Genomic DNA, 20,347 nt, shown 5'->3' with positions numbered 1-20,347 from the left:
TACCCATAGTGCCATCGTAGTCAAGAGGGCTTTTATAAAGTAGGTTCTTCTAGATGTGCTATCAAAGTGCTAAGGGAGTTTTCTGTGTAGTGTAGATCATGTTATCGACCCAAGAATTAGTTCAATTGAACACTTTAAAAAAATCCCTTTATTTGAAGTTTCACCTGGGCATTTTGTCCTTGATACTTGTTCATACTGTCCAGCCTAGATAGTGGATTAGTAAAGTAATTATGAGTATGTGGTTTAAGCTATGTCGAGGGCTATTGGTGCAAGAACAAACAGAGAGATGATAGAACTCAGAAAGTCATCTGACAACAAACATATGGTTTTTGCAATGTGTCACTCATTTCCATCTTTTATGGGAACCTCCCGGGTTTTAAAACATTTCAGATGTTCATATAATTATATTCTGCCTACAAGTCTCATCTGCTAATCAGACTAACTTTCTTTAAGAATCTTATTAGATTGTGCTGCTTTCTTCTTATGAACAAGGCTAAGCTCACAATGTTATTGACTGTATTAACAGCCCCGACAGAAATTCATACTGGTTATTATTGAATGTCTGATCACTTTTTTATAAAAATGTATGCACATTAAAATGCCTTTAAGGACAAGAGCAATTCAACGATACTAGTATATATAGCTTTCCAAAGAATACTATGCCTTCTAAAATCTCAAAAGTGCTTTTTCTATTGTCATCCCTGAAATTACTGATTGGTTAAATCAGTCTCTCACTGGAGGGATAGTAACAGAGCAATGGAAATTGACTATGGTAAAACCAATTCTAAAGAAAGCATCTTTAGACATCAATTAATCAAATAGCTTTCAGCCTATGGCCCAATGGCCATTTGTAGCAAATCAGCTACCATATTTAATAACTAAACAGCTGTCTTCATATGTCGATTACATTTTTCTTTTATTGGCATATGGTTTATTTCAAACCTTATCCATTTTACAAATTACACAAAATTATAGAATAAAAGAAAGAAAGAAAAAAGATCATTAACATTACGGATTTTACATTCATTACCTGTAATATGTTAGTTTAGAAAGGAAAATGTGTTACACTTAAGAAACTTGATCATCTAAAAACATCATCAGTGCCAAAGTCATTTTGCATATGGAACAAATTCATTAAACTTGTGGGAATAGATCTTCTAAAAATACTGTCAATGCAGACGTGTAGTAGAGATTCATTACATATAATGTGTTAGTTTGAAAAAAGAGAATTCATTACGCTTGAGGAAATAAATCATCTAAAAATATTGTCAGTGCAAACGTCATTTTACAGCTTTCTCCTTTATGCATGAGCTCCTACCAATCCGGTATGCCCTGTGAGGGTATTACAGATATTAAAGGCCCTAGGTATTTAGTTCTCAGTGATCTGAGTTCTCGGCAGGACAGAGTCAGATGTGTCAATGTCTCTTCCACTGCTTTACAAAGTCTGCAGACTCCACATCAAGGTTCTTTTTCCTCTAGTTGAGTATTTGATTAGCCAGGAGCAGATTCATCCTGAAACACATAAAAAGATCACAATGTTGAGCGATAGGGAATTTGCACAGATACTTTGGGAGGACATTCACTGTCTTACATCTTGATTTAGGTTTACATATAACTTGTATTTAGTTTTTTCTGTTTCAGTTTGTATCCAATACCAAAGCCAGGTTTTTTCTTTGCTACATCACGTTACAAAATACACGGAAAGGTGAGCAAATGGTATTGGATGCGAGGACAAGCAAGCCTTTTATATTTCTGCAGACTTGCTTGGAACAGACCTGCCGGCGCTGAAGTGCCTGACCGCAAGCTATGAATGCGCCCCGACTGCAACCCCAAAGGCATGTGTAGTTCTGAGGTGTCGACAAGGGAGCACAATCACAGAAGGCTGAAATAGAGCACAAGACACCTGAAATACGGCATGCAAAATATTTTAAAATACAAGCCCAATAATAACTTTCCTAAAATTCAAATCTAGAAATGTTTTACAAAATATTTCCTAATATTCCTAAAATAATCTAATAATGACCCCAAGCAGTTTTAAATACAGAGTAAAAATATCAAGTTACAAAATACACGGAAAGGTGAGAAAACAGTACTGGACGTGAGGGCAAGCAAACCTTTTATACTTCAGCAGACTTGCTTGGCCAAGATGCGCTGGTGCTGACATGCCTGACTGAAAGCTATGAATGCACCCGGACTACAATCCTGAAGGGATGTGTAGTACCGAGGCACAGACGAGAGAGCACAATTACAGAAGGCTGAAAAAGAGTTCAAGGTGCTCAAAATGCTGCATGCTAAATAATTTAACATTGAGGCCCAATAATAACTTTCCTAAAACTCGAATCTAGAAAAACTTTTCAAAATGTTTCCTAACGTTCCTAAAATACTCTAATAATGACCCAAATATATATAAAGGTGAGCAAACAATACTGATCGCGAGGGCAAACAAGACTTTTATACTTCAGAAGACTTGCTTGGCCCAGATGCACCGGTGCTGACGGGCCTGTACAAAAGCTATGAATGCACCCGGATGACAATCCCAAAGGGATATGTCGTTTGGAGATGCGGACGAGGGAACACAATCACAGAAGTCTGCAAAAGAGGACTAGACACCTGAAAAGCAGGGTGCAAAAAAATTTAAAATACAAGCCCATTAATAACTTTCCTAAAACTGGAATCTAGACTTTTTTTAACAATATTTCCTGACATTCCTAAAATACTCTAATAATGACCCCAAGCAGTTTTAAAAGCAGATAAAAATATCAAGTTACAAAATACACAGAAAGGTGAGCAAACAGTACTGGATACAAGGGCAAGCAAACCTTTTATACTTCAGCAGACTTGCTTTGCCCAGATGTGCAAGTGTTGACGAGCCTGACTGAAAGCTATGAATGCACCCGGACTATAATCCCGAAGGGATGTGTAGTTCGGAGGTTCGACGAGGGAGCACAATCACAGAAGGCTGCAAAATAGAACAAGATGCCTGAAATGTGGTGTGCAAAATAATTTAAAATACAAGCCCAATAACAGCTTTCCTAAAACTCGAATCTAGAACATTTAAAAGAAATATTTCCTAACTTTCCTAAAATACTCTAACAAGGACCCCCAAACAGTTTTAAAAGCAGAGTAATAATATTGAGTTACAAAATACACAGAAAAATGAGCAAATATTATTGGACTTGAGGGCAAGCAAGCCTTTTATACTTCAGCAGACTTGCTTGGCTCAGACGCGCCGGCGCGATGCGCCTGACCTAAATCTATGAATGCGCCCAGACTACAATCCTGAAGGGATGTGTAGTTCTGAGGTGCCGACGAGGGAGCACAATCACAAAAGACTGCAAAAGAGCACAAGATTCTGAAAAAGTGGCAAATTAATTTAAAATACAATCCCAATAATAACTTTCCTAAAACTCGAATCTAGAAAATCTTTTACAAGATTCCCTAACATTCCTAAACTGCTCTACTAATGACCCAAAGCAGTTTTAAAAGTAGAGTAAAAATATCAAGTTACAAAATACACTGAAAGGTGAGCAAAAAGTACTGCACGCAAGGGCAAGCAAGCCTTTTATACTTTAGCAGACTTGCTTGGCCCAGACGCGCCGGTGCTAATGCACCTGACTGAAAGCTATGAATGCCCCAAGACTACAAACCCAAAGGGATGTCTAGTTCCAAGGTGCCAACAAGGGAGCACAATCACAGAAGGCTGCAAAAGAGCACAAGACGCCCGAAATGCGGCATGCATAATAATTTAAATTACAAGTCCAATAATAACTTTCCCAAAACTCGAATCTAGAAAAAAAATGTAAAACATTTCCTAACGTTCCTAAAATACTCTAATAATGACCACAAGCAGTTTCAAAAGCAGAGTAAAAACATTAAGTTACAAAATACACGGCAAGGTGGTCAAACAGTCACAGTAATATGTATGATATATATGTCACAGTGAAAGTGGGACAAGGAGTGACATTGCAAAGGGAGGGTGGAGCAACAGCACAAGGCAGAGCTTATTGACAGCACAAAGGAGGGTGGATCAACAGCGCTAGACAGCCCAAGGGGAAGGAGCGACAGTGCAAGGGGGAAGCAGCAACAGCACATGGGGGAAGGAATGACAGAGCAAGGTTTGAAGGCGAGACATCGCAAGGGGCAAGCCGTAAAGGTGCAAGAGGGGATGGAGCAACTGAACAACGGGGGTGCAACAGCACAAGGGGAGGTTTGACAGTGCAAGTGGGAAAAGATCAATAGCACAAGCATAGCTCTCAACCATTTGTGTCACAAAGGCAGGTGAAAACACACGATTTTGTGTTTGGCGGGTGAGAGCCCATTGAAATGAATGGGCATGCAGGAGGCTTGGCGGGTGAGTCAGCTCTTAACAAGGTGGGTTACACCCACCAAAAGCATGTGAGTTGAGAGCTATGCACAAGGAGAAGGAGCACAAGGGGGTAGGAACGAAAGTGCAAGGAGAGAAGTGACTACGCAATGGGGAAGCAATGTTAGAGCAAGCGGGAAGGAGTGACAGCACATTGGGGAGGAGTGACAGTGCAAGGAAGGAGGAGCGACAGCACAAGGGAAGGAGGAGGGACAGCGTACGGGAGGGAGGTTGGACTAAGCAAGGGTGGGAGGATGACAGTGCAAGGGGGAGGGACAGCACAAGGGGGGTAGGAGAGACACTACAAGGCAGAGGAGGGACAGCACAATGGGAAGCGCCACCTGTTGGTTGTATGTATAATTGCAGACGTAGTTGTCCTATATTGTAGTTTGGATCTCAATGTGCTTTCTTACAAGGACACCTGTATGCTTTTTATCAGTGGTAATTCATCATTCCAATGAACTACAACCTGCAGATGTCCACACAACGTATTTAATTGTAGAGGTGTTGTACTGCTGACAACATATACATGACCTCCTAAGAAATCACATTGAGATTGAAGAGTTGCAGCACCATTGACAAAAAACATGTGTCCTCATTTATTTCCTTGAGGATATCTGTATGTTGTCAGTGGTACTGCACCTCTCAAAAAAATAATCGATGGTATGGTAACAGTATCTAGAAAGGGAAACCTGCATGTAGCCCAATGGGGCAAGGAAAGTAGCCCGCAAATAGCACAACTCTGACTGGCTGCGAAAAGAAAGATCACTATGCCATCCCAGCTTTGAAAGTGACACGGTGGAGAACTCCTGTTTGGGAGAACTTTATTTAAACAAGCCACTATGCGATTACATCGGCATCATGGAACAAGAAACACCATTCAATGTTTTGGCTGATTACGCCACAGCATTTCCAGTTGTTATGTCAACCACAAAGTCAGCTTTCTGGCATCCCTTTACTCTCTCTCTCTTCTCTGTAGCAATGGTGTTGCAGATATTGTGGTGGCAGCGCCACTAAAATGCGCCAAAACCAAAAACGGGTATGTGCTCACAGCATCTCACCCCACTGCTCTCCAAATATGAGTGTAGTACTTAAACACAAAATCAATAATAATATTTAATGTATAAATGAAATATTTTAGCAGTTATCTAATACATGAATACTTTCTTCCTGCATGGCCATCTCAGTATTCCAGATTCGGAGCACAATTGTTATCTGATCTATTTTACCAGAAGCAATGCAGATATGATCTAATGAACTACTTTTCCAAGTTAACATCTCAACTCCATTTATTCTAGGTATATGTAAGTTCAAGTATGGGAAACAAATCTAAATATCAACCAATGTTAATACGGCTCTATCGTGTTACTTTCTCAACATTCATTAACCATAACTAATTGCTTAACAGTAATGAACAAAATAAGTATTCCATGTTATTAGCATTTGTTGTTAATTGTCATGCACGCCAGATGACATCATCATGATGCGTTGCACGACGATGAAGTTACGATAGCATGCACGTCCGTGGTCTGTTCAACCTCCATAACAGCAAGAAGGCTTGTCATCGGGTACGATAAAAAGCATGCAAACCCAAAAGGCTCTAATAAGCACTCACATTTCCAAAGGAATAGGCTCCTCAATTTACAGTCCTGAACCTTTGACCCGTTACTAGCAACCAACTTTTTAAAAGAAGATCTATATTTCCAACATATCTGAAATTAAATATCTCTTTGTAGAGTTCATGAGACTCCATACTTTGATGAGAAGTCCATATCCACATTTTCACAATCTAACCAAAAAGAAAATAATGTTTAACTGGAACTGCATTGAGGTATTTGCATAGTTTTAAATGAATCCCTCCATGCATATACAAAATAAATCAAACCGATAGCATACATTTCAGTTTAGGGTTCTTAAGTTTGGTTTTGTATATATCTGTCTTATCACCTTTGAGAATATTTTCAGCAATGATCCGTTGATAATCTCATAAGCTATGTCTCCTTGACTTGGCATTAAAATGGCATTGAAAAGGTTAATCATCACCTCATCCATTTATCTGGGACAATTTTTTTTAATGAAACTACTGCTCTATCTAAGAAGAACTGTAAGTATTTCATCTAGCAACAATAACAAATGAATTTGTGAATATCAGAGAAGCTGATTCTCTAGTTTAATTCACCGTCCACTGTGCTTGACAAAAAAAACAGATTATTGAAGAAGTAATGATTGTCATTGGTGAAATAATGTTAGTCTATTTTTACTCTTATTTTAAGTCAGCGTCAGACTGCCTTGCAACAGTTCCATGGCCTGTTCCAACTGTCTGTCCCGTTTGCAGCTTCTCTAAAGACCTGTAGTACAAAAATCCACCCTAAACAACAAGAGTCTGGTGTAGTAGATCACCTCACCCTATGCAGCTCTGCTAATGCCTTAATATCTTTAAATCCTAATAGGCTTTGTCAGTGTATCCCCCCTCATACATTCAAATGAGACACACACATCTCACAAAACCTCACAACTAAGAGGTTTTCCGACCGCAGGTTAATGTATCTAACATCCCCGCGTTGGGGGCGTACATGGCTGGTAAAGGCCTGCCAGCCCAAGCCTAGGCAGGCTCGACCAGAGTGTGGGCCTCAACGAGGACTGTGGGATACTAATTGCCTGCTTATGGAGTAAAAATACGCAATTATAAATAATCTGTAGGAGGCAGGCGTGGTGGAATGTCTAGTACAGCCAAAGGAGCACATTACAGGGAAAAGAAGCATTCTGCCATCTTGAAAAATAGACTTTTTCATCACTCCTTTTTTATTTCTCATGAGATCTGGTGGACTTTGAACTCTGCATGACAGAACAGAGAGAAAATACTTGTTAAAAAGACTGTTTCACTTCTGATAAAAGACTTGGGATTGTACCAGTCCCCTGCCAGGATTTTTCTATATCAGTATGAGAACACCTCAGAGGTGGACTGGCAACATTTAGACTTGAGGGCAAGTCTGATTTTTGGGCCAATTGCACAGTGCCCCAAGTCACAATACAGCTGCCCCAACTTCCAGAAGAAATGAACCCCCAACCAGCCTCTCCTCCTCCCACATATTCCCAAGCATATTTAGTAGACATTATTGACATTACTTTACTTTTAAGCTACATGTCTTTCAGTGATGTTTGTGGTTTCTTTGAGACACGATCACAGGAAACTCTCCCACACACCAAACATAGTATACATGATTTCACCAGGATTACATAATGGGTGAAATTGAAAAGCCGGGATTTGAGCCCCCAGATTTCATAGTGTCCCACTTTACAATTTGACATCAGGCTACATCTCCTCGCATTCCCATGCCACCTGGTCCCATATTTCGTTTTAGACCAATGTAAACAGGCAACGATGCTAGAATATCCATTGGTAGAGCCAAGCCATTGCTAAACCAGGTAGTCTAGATTCACTCTCACAGCCAATCATGAACTGGCATGGCAAAATACAGATATCTGGATTCCTTCCTCCCCAACCTGCAACACAAAACCCATACCTGGCTCCTTGTCTACTCAACACCCACTAAATAAGACCCTCACTTGACATCCTTCCTCCCCAACAGTACACATTATATAAATAGTTGAAAACATAATTATTTATAGATTATAACTATCAACTATACACCCATATGAGTGAGCCTTTCTCTACAGGTAGTAAAGGAAAATAAGGCACAGTGTTCAAAAGCGATTTGCACAGGATCACAAAACGTCTCAAGTGTGGAAGGAGGGGATTTGAACCCTGTCTTCCTGGTTCCACGGTTTACATTTTACAGAGCAGGAGAGGGTTAATTATTTCCTATTCCATCTTCAATATTAGAAACAACCAAACACATTCAGCAAAGTTGTTATTCAAGGGTTAAATTAGTACACTGTTCAATAAAGCTTTAGAAGCACCAATGTGTCTACAAGTGGAAAGTCTATTAATCGTCTGTATCCTGAGGCAAATACATCTGGGAACACACACAATTTTACTCACTACAATTATAATGAAAACTCACTATAATTATAACATTACTGTGTACAATTGTATGTACCTTAAAAGAGCCAAGTCTCATGATAATGCAACTTGAAAAATATAAGAGAAGTTGTCATTTTAACATATGTTCACAAAGCAAGTTTACATAACTTCATCAGAAAAAAGAAAGGGGTCGAGCCAGTCTTACAATTGGGTGCAGTGGCATGCAGGCCGGCACAGACCTCTGCAACAGTAAACCAACTTGCAATCTTTTCCTAATGTGAACCTCTGTCTCATTTAGCTTATGATCCCTACCATCACAGTCTAGTGCCTTCCCTTGCACCGCATTCTCAATGCCCCCGTTTCTAACAATTAACTTTCAGACCTCCCTTCCCCTTTTGCTCCATCCTTCAATCCCTAACCCTTTTCCCTTCCCTTACCTTGCACAGACATCCTTCTCTTGCCCTCATTGCTCTGTCAGCAGTTCTTTGCCAATCACCCCGCTTAAATTGCCCCTCTGACCAAGCCAATTATTTCCCCCCATCACATTCCATTGTCCCGGCTCACACGTCTGAAGTAGACCCCCATGATTTGTTGTTCATCCTCAGCCAGAGACAAGAAGAAGCTGTTTGCGGGGTCTTGCTGCTAACTGGGGTTTTGCACTTGGAAAATGCAGAGCAAAAGACACCAAAGGGACTTGATGTTCATTGTGCTCCCAAGTTGTTTCAATTCATGGAAGGCGAACTAACTAAAAGGGAATTCGCCTGGGAGCTGGTGATGGAGAGACAGCATGATTGACTTAATATATATATATATATATATATATGTATGTTTTCAAGTAAGTATGAGTGTCTGTGTGCATGTTGGTGTGTTTCAGTGTCTGTGACTGTCGTGATGTTTTTGAGTGTATTTGTGACTGTGTAAAGTATAAGTGGAAGATGCATCTGTTGTGAGGGTGCAGAAGCAAGGCTCGGACACAATGGTGGCACGTTTTTGGGTAGATACTTTTATTTAATGTAAAAGGGTTGGAAAAGTGCCTCTCTGTCCCTTAAACTGACATGGGTTTCCCGCCTCTAAGAAAACAAAGTAAATTATCAGAATGTCCAAATTATAAAGTCTATTTCTTTCGTGTGCCAAAGGGCCTACTCCTGTCCCTAACACTAATAACCCATGCATACTGTGTAAGGATGACCTCCTCCTAAAGTAAAGGGTTCTGGGTAGATCCAAGCAATAGAACAGTTCAGAGTCTCTTGGGTAATGACAAGTGTCAAAAATAATGAAATGTTCAAAGATGTAGGACTCCAAGGTTAGGGTTGTACTCATTTCCCCTAGATTCCTTCATATAGTGTTTCTCTGCCTTTGTGGCCTCTCAGGTCGGTACTTGCCTATATAAATGTCAATAGGCAGTTCACAAGAATATGCTCCTTATGCTTCTCCTCCTTACCCCACCAACTTGGGAAACTCCTTTCGCAAAGCACAGGATTTGTTTGCAAAATGTAGTCTTCTCATATTTTGGGTGCATGTCGCAGAGTTGCAGTTTCTAAAATGGCTTGGTTTCATCTTTGCCAAGCTAATGTCTTCTTATAAACTATCCCTCTTTTTGATGGGAGTCCTGGACTCACAATATAACTGCTTAGTTCACTCTCCTGCCAAGCAGTTCTCTTTTCATGAACGTCTTATTTGGGTGCGGGTCACAGACTCGCAAAGTTCAAATTGGCTTGGTATACTCTCCTGCTAAGCCTTCGTACAATGAAGGACTTTCCCTCTTTGGGTGAGAGTCCCAGACTCGTAATATTCACAGTTGTTAGGTTTACTCTCCTTCCAGGCAACAGACTCATCGTTGGTTTTCTCTGCTTGGGTGCGGGTCCCAGGCTCAAGATATAGGGATTGGCTTTTGTTTCTGTGTCTCATATGGGTGTGGGTGCAGACCTGAACTTAATTCTCAGGATTCCAAACCCTCTTGATCCGGCTTCAGCCTTCAACCACTTGCTCTCCCGGACCTCCAGCACCACTCAGGTAACCTAGGTACCCATTTGCTTCTCTCTGGTAAATATCGAGAGCAGCTGCTGCATCTCTGAAGGCTTCAGTCGCGTTCAGGACTCGCAGATGGCAGAAGCTTTCCTGACATCTGCTTCTCTCCGGCAGTGCGCCCTCTCTCCCGGACAGTTGGCTGGTGCTCTGGATACACAGAGTTTCCACATGCCAATGATGCGAGCAGTACTTGCCTCTGGGACTTCTCTCACATTCTCCTCCTTCCCTCTCGGCTACCTTCCTGCTGGCACTCTTCCCTTTCGCTGCTGCACAGTTTGCCATTTTCCTTCCTGGAGGATCACTCTCCTGATGCATCTGAACTCTGGGATGTTTAAACTCCCTTGTTGGAAAAGGGAGTCGCTCTGGGCCAATAACATTAATTGAGAAGCTAGAGCACTCACTCTGCTTCTCCAGAGTGTTCCTTGGAATCCTGATCATCTTCTTCTTCTCAATAATTGAGACAATAGAGTGGTCATTCTGTTTCTCCAAGTAATCCTTGGACTCCTGGTCATCTTCTCAGTACATGATGTAGAGTCTGATGTGTCATACTTTGTTTTTCCTAAGGTTTGAATCTCGTCAAATCTATTATATTGACTAACTTCACCATAACAGATATTGGCCTTATCAAAAGAAGGGAGGGGAGGATTGAACATTGGAGAAGGGTGTAGAAACGTGGGGGCATACCGTGTTCTCTGAACATGATCATTCCTAATCCCATAAGGGGGTTCCTCCACCATATGATCCTCCCCGGTGCACCATCTCCAAGGGGACTATTGTACTGTGGATGCACCACCCTGGCCCCATGGTAAAGGTCTCCCCCTAGGGGAGGAGGGACAACATCCTCAGATTCATCACACTGTGTTCATGGGACTTTGTTTATATGTGTGTGCATATATACATGTATCTGAATCTCATGTTGATTTGAATTGTGTCATTTTTGGTCTCATAAAATAAGATTGTTCTGGACAACACAATGAAAAATGATCACAGAATCATGGGGTCGATTAGAGTTGGATGGAAATGGTAAAAATGGAAGTGTTTGGCAAAATAAAGCCGATTTTACCGTCTGCCCAATTCAGGGTTTGCTCAAATGCTGTCGGTGGTATTCCATGGGAATACCGGCAGTGATTTTGTAGTTTGACTTTCTGCACTGGCAGATGGCTCCACATTTTTAAAATGGTCTTTTATTGCACAGAAGTGAAGCGCAGATTCTTCCCTTCAATAGAGTGAAAACAAGTGTGTGCAAAGTGCCATGTCAAAGGGGTGGAAAAGTGGGCATCTCTGATTGCCCCTCTCAAGACCTCATGAATCTAATGCATAAAAGGGTCAGAATGTATCCTTTTGTGCATAAGAAAATTGTACAGAAGTGACTAGGAGCCTCTACTGCACTTAATCCATTTCTTTTTTTAAAAACGTTATTTAGTACTCAGTATCACAGACAAGAGGCACATCATACAATTACTGAAATATTTAACACAGTGAAGTTTGGAGTATAGCTTAATAGCATAGTTACCTGATGAGGAGTGAAAGTCACCAGCATACCCAACCCTACAATCAGGTCAACCCCTAAGGAGACATACTCCTATGCATGCAATTGGGCGTTGTTCAATAAATGTAATGAAAGTTGGGCCAGATGTCCATGGGCCTATGCTTTATAGGGACCAGAGACATCCGGGATTCTTCCATTTTGGATCATATTTCATCCTGTAGCTAATATTGCTTATTAGGAGCCCTTTGGTGAGTCCACCGCAATAAAATACATCTTTCTGCTAGCATGAAACACAAATGTAACAACGTAATATTTTGCCCAAATAGACATGTAAGTGCCATGGGCAGTAGGTGAACACCAGTGATATTGTCTAGTGTAGTACAAACATCTTCCCAGTATGTGGTCAATTTGGGGCAGGACCACAGCATATGCATGTAGGTACCACATCTAGGGCACACCCCCGCACAATACTGGCGAAAGAGGCGCAGCCTGGAAGGTGTATTGTGCCACCTGTTCAGTATTTTAAAGTGAATGAGACGGAAGCAGGTTTAGAGACACCTCCCTTGTCAGAGCACACATAGACTGCTACATATCGTCTGAAATGTCAACATTAAGGTCCATGGTCCATTTGGACCAAGTATTGCTAACTGTAGCACAAGACCGGGCTAATATGAATTTATGTAGTGAGGACATCACATGCCTACAGTCCCCTGCACTCCTTATATATGAAAGGCAAGGATCATTGACTGGCTCTTCAGGAAACTATGGCCATTTAGATTGGAAGGATGCATGCAGCCTACCATACTGCAGCAACCACAGTGGGTTCTGATGCAGATTGAACATGGCTTCAGCAATGGTAAAGAAACAACTCTCCACATACAGCTCTCCTAATGTATTATATTGCCGCCCGGCCAAAATGTTTATGAGTCCTGGATCCTGCGTGAGTGGAAGAGCCTGACAATCCCAGAGAGGTATGTCCCTACAATATGTATCTTGCACATTCATGAAATTAAATGTCTTCCTCCAGGCCGAAGCACCCAATGGGCCAAAGTGACAATCAGTAGTGTATTTAAGGGATAGCATTAACGACCAGACCTCCCGGGGGCTGCTAGCCTTTCTTTACATGAGTACTTGCTGGCTAGTAGCATCTAACGCAAATCACCAGGCTGCATATTGACCTTGTGCTATTATACAGTAGAGCTTAAAAACCCATAGTCATCAATCCCCCTTTATCGTATGATTTAGTTATCGCTGACCACTTCATGCGGACAGCCCCTGAGTGCCACATACATTTCAAAATTAGAGAGTCCAACTCTTTAATGAATGGCTGACCAAACCAGATTGGAATATTCCAAAAAAATACAAAAGTTATGGGAGTACAATCATTTTCATCATGGAAACCTTGCCTGCTATAGTGAGAGGTATGGCAAGCCACCTCAGCACTTTCTTCGCCAATTGAGGCAGGTATATGGCATGCTTATGCTCATACAGGAAATCCCACATGTTAGAGATCTTGATACCCAAGTAGGATAATGCAATTGAGGTCCAGGCAAAATAACCTGTACCTGTCAGTCTGACAGTGGTTGGTGTTAACGGGAACAGTTCTTATTTAGATCGGTTTACCCGCAGGCCCGAGTAAGAGCCAAACTCTACCACATCCCTCATAATGGGTTTAAGATTAGAGCATGAGTCCCGGATAAACAATAAGACATCATTGACATATAGCGAGATGACATTTGTCACCCCATGAAGTCTGAGCCCTTACGTGCATGTTTGGCTCTAACCATGTCTGTCAGTGGTTGCATAATAATTGCAAACGCTAAGGGAGATAGCGTGCATCCCTCTCAAATGCCTCTAACTATCTGTATATGATTAGATAAGGAGCCATTAGAAAGGATCTTGGCAGAGGGTTCTATATAAAGAAGGTGAGCATAAGATATGAACCGGGGCCGAATGCATATTGTTGCAACACAACATACAAATATTGCCAAGACACCAAATTGAACACGTTTGGAGAACGTAGAGTGGTTAAGACAGCTTGTATGTTGGGGACAATCCGTACCATTACATTAAACACCCCGAGTATGTTCAAGCTCATTGACCGATCGTGAATTAATCCAGATTGATCAGGGGATCCAATTAAGTGCATATACGACAGAAGCCTATTTGCTAACTTGGCAAATATCTTAATATCTACATTTATCTGCGATAAAACCCTGTAGGAGTCACAGTCATCCACTGGCTTGTCAGGTTTCAATAGCACGGTAATGTCGGCCTCCATTATTTTAGACAGGAGAATTGGTTTCTCAACTGCCTCATCCCACACCTCTAGTTGGTGCTTGCTAAGTGTGGATTTGGAGTGTTTGTACAATTCTGCGGTGAGGTCATCTGAGCTCAGACCTTTGCCAGAGAGGAGGTCATCAATCGCCTTGGGTTTTTCATTGAGTTTTATTGGTAGGCCCAATAACTCTCTACTGTCGCAGATAATTGCGACAGTGTCAGGCTTTCAAGAAAGTCATCTAGCTCTGACCTTGTAACATGTGTCCTGTTGGGTATAGTCTAGTGTCGAAATCCTCAAATACTTTATTGATCTCTGAGCTTAAATATACCACCTTACCAACTGGGTCCTTAATGTAAGAGGTTCCACTATACCCTCGGTCCTACCTTAGCAGTCTTGCTAGTGCCCTCCCAATTGTTCCCTCTCACCATACCAGCGAGCTGCTGTCGCTGTCCCCAAATATTTAAGTTCCTTTTCAGCGTTAGCACGGAATTTCTCTAACACCTCACCTATGCAATGTAACTTGGCAGATGTGGGGTCAGCAGAGATGTCCATTTCCAGCTGGCATAACTCATCCTCACTGTTGTGTAAAGTCTCTACGAATCGCTTTCAGGACTCCGAACTCTGAGGACATCGCAATGCCCGTAATGAACACTTTAAAAGCTTGGCATAGGGTACCAACCTCCTGCATATTAATCTAGAAAAACATTTGTATATTGCCATGCATGGTAGTGGCAAAGGCAACATCCTGCTCTGACAGTGATTTAAACCTCAAGGTGCAATGGTGTTGACCCCTCTGGGCAAGGATTAAATTGACCATTATGGAAGCGTGATCAGAATAGGTCAGTGGCAGAATAGTAGACAGAGTGACAGTACTCATGAGTGCGGGAGATTGAAGCAACAGGTAAATCCATGAGGATGAGTTATGAACTGTGCAGTAGTATATGTGTTAACCCTTCCCTGGATTCTGTGCATGCCATGCGTCAATCAGCTGCAGTTCTGACATACCCTCCAGCAGTACCCGAGCTGCACACACCTGACAGCCTGGAGTCAACCCAGGGCAATCCCATACATTGTCTAATATCATATTGAAATCACACTTCATAGTATCGGTATCTGTGGAAACAAATAGTATACATTGAGTATGTCTGTGTAAAATCAGGGATCATCGGTGTTAGGGCTGTATGAATTGATCAATAAAAGTTGTCTGCCCTCAATTCTACCATACACCACAACAAATATTTTGGTCATCTTCGACTCCATTTTCTCCTTCTCTTCTCACATCTCAGACATCTCCAAAAAGGCCAACTACCAACTGCACCTCCTCAGGGGTATTCTACCTGTTCTTACTTTTCCTCCCAAAGGCTCATCACCTCGAGAGCCCTGGTTCTCTCTAGACTGGACTATTGCAGCAACCTCTTTTGCAATCTTCCTACTTCTACTCTCTGTCATCTAGAACTCATCCAGAACAGAATTGCAAGACTTATCCCTGGACTCGAGTCCTGGGACTGCATCTCTCCGGTGCGGAAATCCCTTCACTTGCTCACCGGTGGCTGCAAGGTTGAAGTTCAAGACTCTCTGCATAATTCACAAGGTTTTCTGGGGCCGGGGCCCGCACCATCTACAACACTCTCTTCCTAAATACTCTCCCTCTAGAGCCCTCTGCTCGTCCTCCTCCAAATCTCTGCGGGTGAGCTGCTTTCACAAACAGAGATTTGGGAGAAGATCCTTATCCTCTGCAGGTGCTTCTTTCTGGAACAGCCTCCCTGCCTCTCTCCATCTTGAGCCGGAGAATCTTAAGTTCCGGAAACTTCTCAAGACCTTCCTTTTCTCTTCCTCCTTCTCTCTCCCTCTCCTCTGCTAACCTCCTTTCTTTTTTCTCCACCTTCCTTCTCCTCCCTAACTATGTTCAGTTTTGCTGACTGGTTGCCTGGTTTACATCCAGAGCCTACAAGTCCCATGCTCCCCCGCCAGTCTTTTGCACTTGCCTCCGGGCCGCTGCGCTTTGTTCAACATTACTGTACTTTCAGCCTAGGCTCCTTGAGCGGGGCAACCTCTCTGCACTTAAGGCCATGCTGGTCGGACTCTTTGTTCCCCACCACCCTCCCCCACGCCTCTACAGCTCCGTCTGTATGTATGTATGACCTGAATGTACTAGGACCAGTTAGTTTGTCTGTCCCTCCACCATCTCCCCCTCCTGAGCTATGTCTCAACTGTTCCACTTCATGCCCTTGCACTAGGAGGGCTAGTATCCAGCCTAGTATTCTAGTTTCTCTGTTTATATCATTCGGCAGCTTCAAGGCCTAAGAATGATCATTGTATTCCTTTGTTTTCCATCCCACTTTGAAGAGCTTCGAAACACTTCCCCTGTGCATAAGTGCATAAGTGCTATACAAATAAACAATAAATAAATATACTGGTCTTCGGACCTGTAATAGTCTTAATGTGTCCAAACGTGAGGTACCTATGTATCAAGATAAGTACCTACCTTGATTTGTAGAATAAGATGTGTAGTATTTGTGCCCCCGACATGTATGAGCGAAACAGGTGTTAATCTTATCAGTAGCAGGCGTTTCCTGAAGAAACAGGACCCCTACTTTGTGACGCCTAATGTACGCCTACAGCTTCCGCATTTTAACTACCCTGCGCAATCCCTGGATATTTCAGATCATGCATACTACCACATTTGCCATAGCCTCATTGGTTTGTAGGCTACACTAGTCCCTACTCCCACCTCCATAACATAGTAACATACTGTATAGATACCATCCTGTCAGCAACGACCGGGCATAGTTTTCCCCAAAATCTTCCCACTCCCCACCCTCCAACACAGTAACATTCCCAGCAGTGTAAACACCCACCCCCACAAACATTCACCAATAGCTACTTAGCTTGGGGTAGGCTGAGGTATGCATACATGCCACCGCCCAAACTCCAGAAAAGGAAAATACTACTACCAAGTATGTCAACAATGCACCTTACAGAACGTGCTACACTGTTCTCAGCAGATTAACTCTTGCCTCACTTCGGCGGAGATGTACCTACCTCCGGAAGCCGGGCGCGGGATGTTGTTTTCAATGAAGGAGGTTGCTTCCTCAGGTAAGACAAAGAAGTATTTATTGTTGTGAAAAGGAAAATGCAACTTCACAGGATACATTATTGAGTATTGGATAGACCTGTCTCTCAGTAGTTTCTTCACCCAGAGAATGTATTGCATTCCTGTTACACAGCGACTGAGAAGTCCGGATGTATGTACACTTTGTGGTATTTCAGATGCAGACAGCAGGTTAGTGTCCCTGTCTCTGTAGTTGAGGATCTTGACGTTAATGGGGAGAGGCGATGTGCCTGGCTTAGGGGGAGCTGCAAGTGACCTGTGGGCATGTAACACTTGAAAGAAAGGAGACATTTGGGGTTGATCAAGTATATCCAGTAGGGTCGTCTAGAAAAACTGTTCTATGTTACGACCGGACCGTGATCCAAGGTCGTCACACTTTCCCTGCATGACCTGTAGCACCTTATTAAGGGGGCCCAGCTCATGGTTTCATTGTTGAGGACAACCTAAGAGTCAACCCCATAGACTATACCCAAGAGTGCGAGGGGAGAACTCACCACTAACTAGCCCCACAGTCCAGTAGACAATCCTAAAACAAGCCACAACTCTGCACAGAACTTGGAGAATGACCCATCCCGAAAACGCCTTAATATGCAACACCCGCAGGGACGCCTAACACAGCTGGCAGAGGAAAAGAGGGATAATGGAGCGACCCACTAACACAACCACTAATATCTCAATTCTCTACATACACCTCTAAAATGCCAAAAAAAACACAACCACTTCTACCGCACAGCCATCTGCACACACTTCACTACACTGCAACAACAGAACAAATCACACATAGCTTCACATAACAGAACGTGCAGATAATCGACTGAGAAATCGCACCTATGTTCAGCGAATGGTGCCTACCAAATTGAAGCTGTCAACAGCACATCACATCTCTCTATGCCTTATCCCGCTATGCTCTACTAACTCACCCTACCGTCTTGCCTTCCAGATAGGACAGAGTGCCAGGGGACCATCCGGTGGTGATAGTTCACGGTATAAATGTCCTATAACATAACAGAACATTGTTGCCACATCATCTTCAATCAGCCTGACTCTCGTTCCCACTTCGGTAATGCAGTCATTCGTCTTTTGTAATTTGGTATTAAGGGCATTATTATTAATAGTGATATCATTTAATTTGGTGTTGAGGGAGGAGAAGCCCACCGTCATACTAGAGAGGATTTTCTTTAGGTCTGGGTATTCACTAGTGTCAAGCAGATAGCTGTTTTCTTACCTCAGGACCTGTGGGTTGAACAAGAGGCTATCCAGGCAGGGAGCAGGGGTACGAGCAACAGGGCAGCACATGCAGGGGAGGCTGCACTGTGTTAGCCACAGTGGGATCCCAAGTGGCAGCACACTGCAACCAAACGATGACAGCAGCTCCTGTGTGGGATGAGCTGAAGCAGGCCCAGAGGAGCACAACCTCCTTGGTCAGATGAGGTCGAACCCGAGCATAGCCTCAGGGAGGAACGGGCTCACAGCTCAAGGGGCTCGCACTCTCAACAACAAGCCACAGTGTCTGTTCAAGGCGTGGGACGGAGCCAGCTCCAACACCCCCATGCTCTGGACCCGCAGACGGACATAAGAGGTAGAGGCGGGGTTCTTCCTTCTTTCCGCGCCACACACCACTGCCGGCAAACAGCACGCCTGCGGGGCGCGAAGGCCATCGGAACACGCTCCATGGATCTGGCCCAGCCAAAGCCTGTACAAAATATCATCCTTTCTCATGGTCTGCACAACCTATGCTGGGACAACTGCCAGCAGGCAATCTACTTTGTGCAGCGGCTGCACTTTTTAGTGGTTCAAGTTTTAAAAAATTAGAGTCTTTCTTTCAGTTTGTGGGAATCCATTTCATTGCGAAAACTCAGTTCTACAAATACCAAACCGATTATCTATTTCCAGCCATTAGCGAAGCTTGGAGAATGGAAAAAATGTCTATTGATAGTACATTCGCGGGCAAACGGTTCAGGCTAGCCGGTGATGGACAGTGCGACAGCCCAGGATTTTCAGCCAAGTACTGCACCTACCACTTTCAGGACATGGAAAGTAAGAAAATTGTGAGTTCGGTGGTCGTGCAGGTGTCACAAAGTACATCCTCAGTGGCCATGGAGAAAGTTGGCTTTGTAGCATCATTGCAAGAACTACAATCGCGGGGAATGGTGATCGACCTGATAGCCACGGACAGACACGTTTCAATTGCCAAGACAATGAGAGAACAGTACAAAAATATAAATCACCAATTTGACGTTTGGCATCTTGCAAAATCAATCAATAAAAAATTGTCGGCTGCAGGTAAAAAAAAAGAATTGCAAGGTATTTCACAGTGGTCCAAGTCAATCAGCAACCATCTTTGGTGGAGCTCAAAAACATGTGGAGGGTCGTTGGAAATTCTACTGGAAAAATGGCGGTCAGTAATGCCACACTGTACGAACGTTCACCGATGGAACACGAACCAACATTTCCACAATTGTGAACATGGCCATTTGTCCACAGAGGAGGCACGGAAGAAGAAGTGGTTGATTCCTTCATCACCACTCACAAAGACATTGAAAAGATTGTATTTGATAAAACTATAACAAAAGCTTTGAGGGGACTCACGGAATTCTGCCACACAGGAGATTTGGAGGTGTTCCACAATATGTGCCTAAAGTACAGGCCAAAACGATTGCATTTTGGCATGGAGGGCATGATAAATCGGACTCTTTTAGCGGTCTTGGCACATAACCATAATGTTGGCCGTCAACAAAGTAGGACGACCGGAACTTTAGGGACGCTTCGCTACAATAAGGCCTTCACTAAAAGAAGTAAACAATGGGTGATCAAACCAGTGTTTGAGGATATGCAATATGAGTTTATTGAGAAACTTATTGTTGACGTCCTAGATAGGCACATAAATGGAGTTGTGAACGAACCTGTGCAGGGGACAACTGCATTGCCACCCAACATTGCCTCTGTTCCATGTCCACCTAAAGAAGAACTCATTGAGAAATACACATCACGGTTTAAATGATTGTAATTTGATTGTCTGTTCTCTCGAGTCTCCTCATGTCGCAGGCCCATTGAATATGTGTAGCTATGTATTGTGTAAATAAAAGTGA

The 20,347-nt window shown here is 42.8% G+C and overlaps 1 long non-coding RNA gene across 1 annotated transcript in view; it reads right to left on the bottom strand.

Annotated features, from left to right (window-relative positions):
• Nucleotides 1-897: 897 nt before the first annotated feature.
• The window catches only part of LOC138520121 (uncharacterized), a 276,366-nt gene continuing 256,916 nt past the window's right edge, over nucleotides 898-20,347 (bottom strand). The window contains exon 2 of the long non-coding RNA XR_011282801.1: nucleotides 898-1,512. This is a non-coding gene — a long non-coding RNA (uncharacterized lncRNA). The remainder of the gene's footprint in view (nucleotides 1,513-20,347) is intronic.

This window comes from Ambystoma mexicanum, chromosome 13 (genome assembly GCF_040938575.1).
Source record: "Ambystoma mexicanum isolate Mex_15411 chromosome 13, UKY_AmexF1_1, whole genome shotgun sequence".
In the NCBI taxonomy this organism is placed as follows: Eukaryota; Metazoa; Chordata; class Amphibia; order Caudata; family Ambystomatidae; genus Ambystoma; species Ambystoma mexicanum.
Note: the sequence above shows the minus strand (reverse complement) of the source record. Positions and strands in the feature narration are given on the sequence as shown.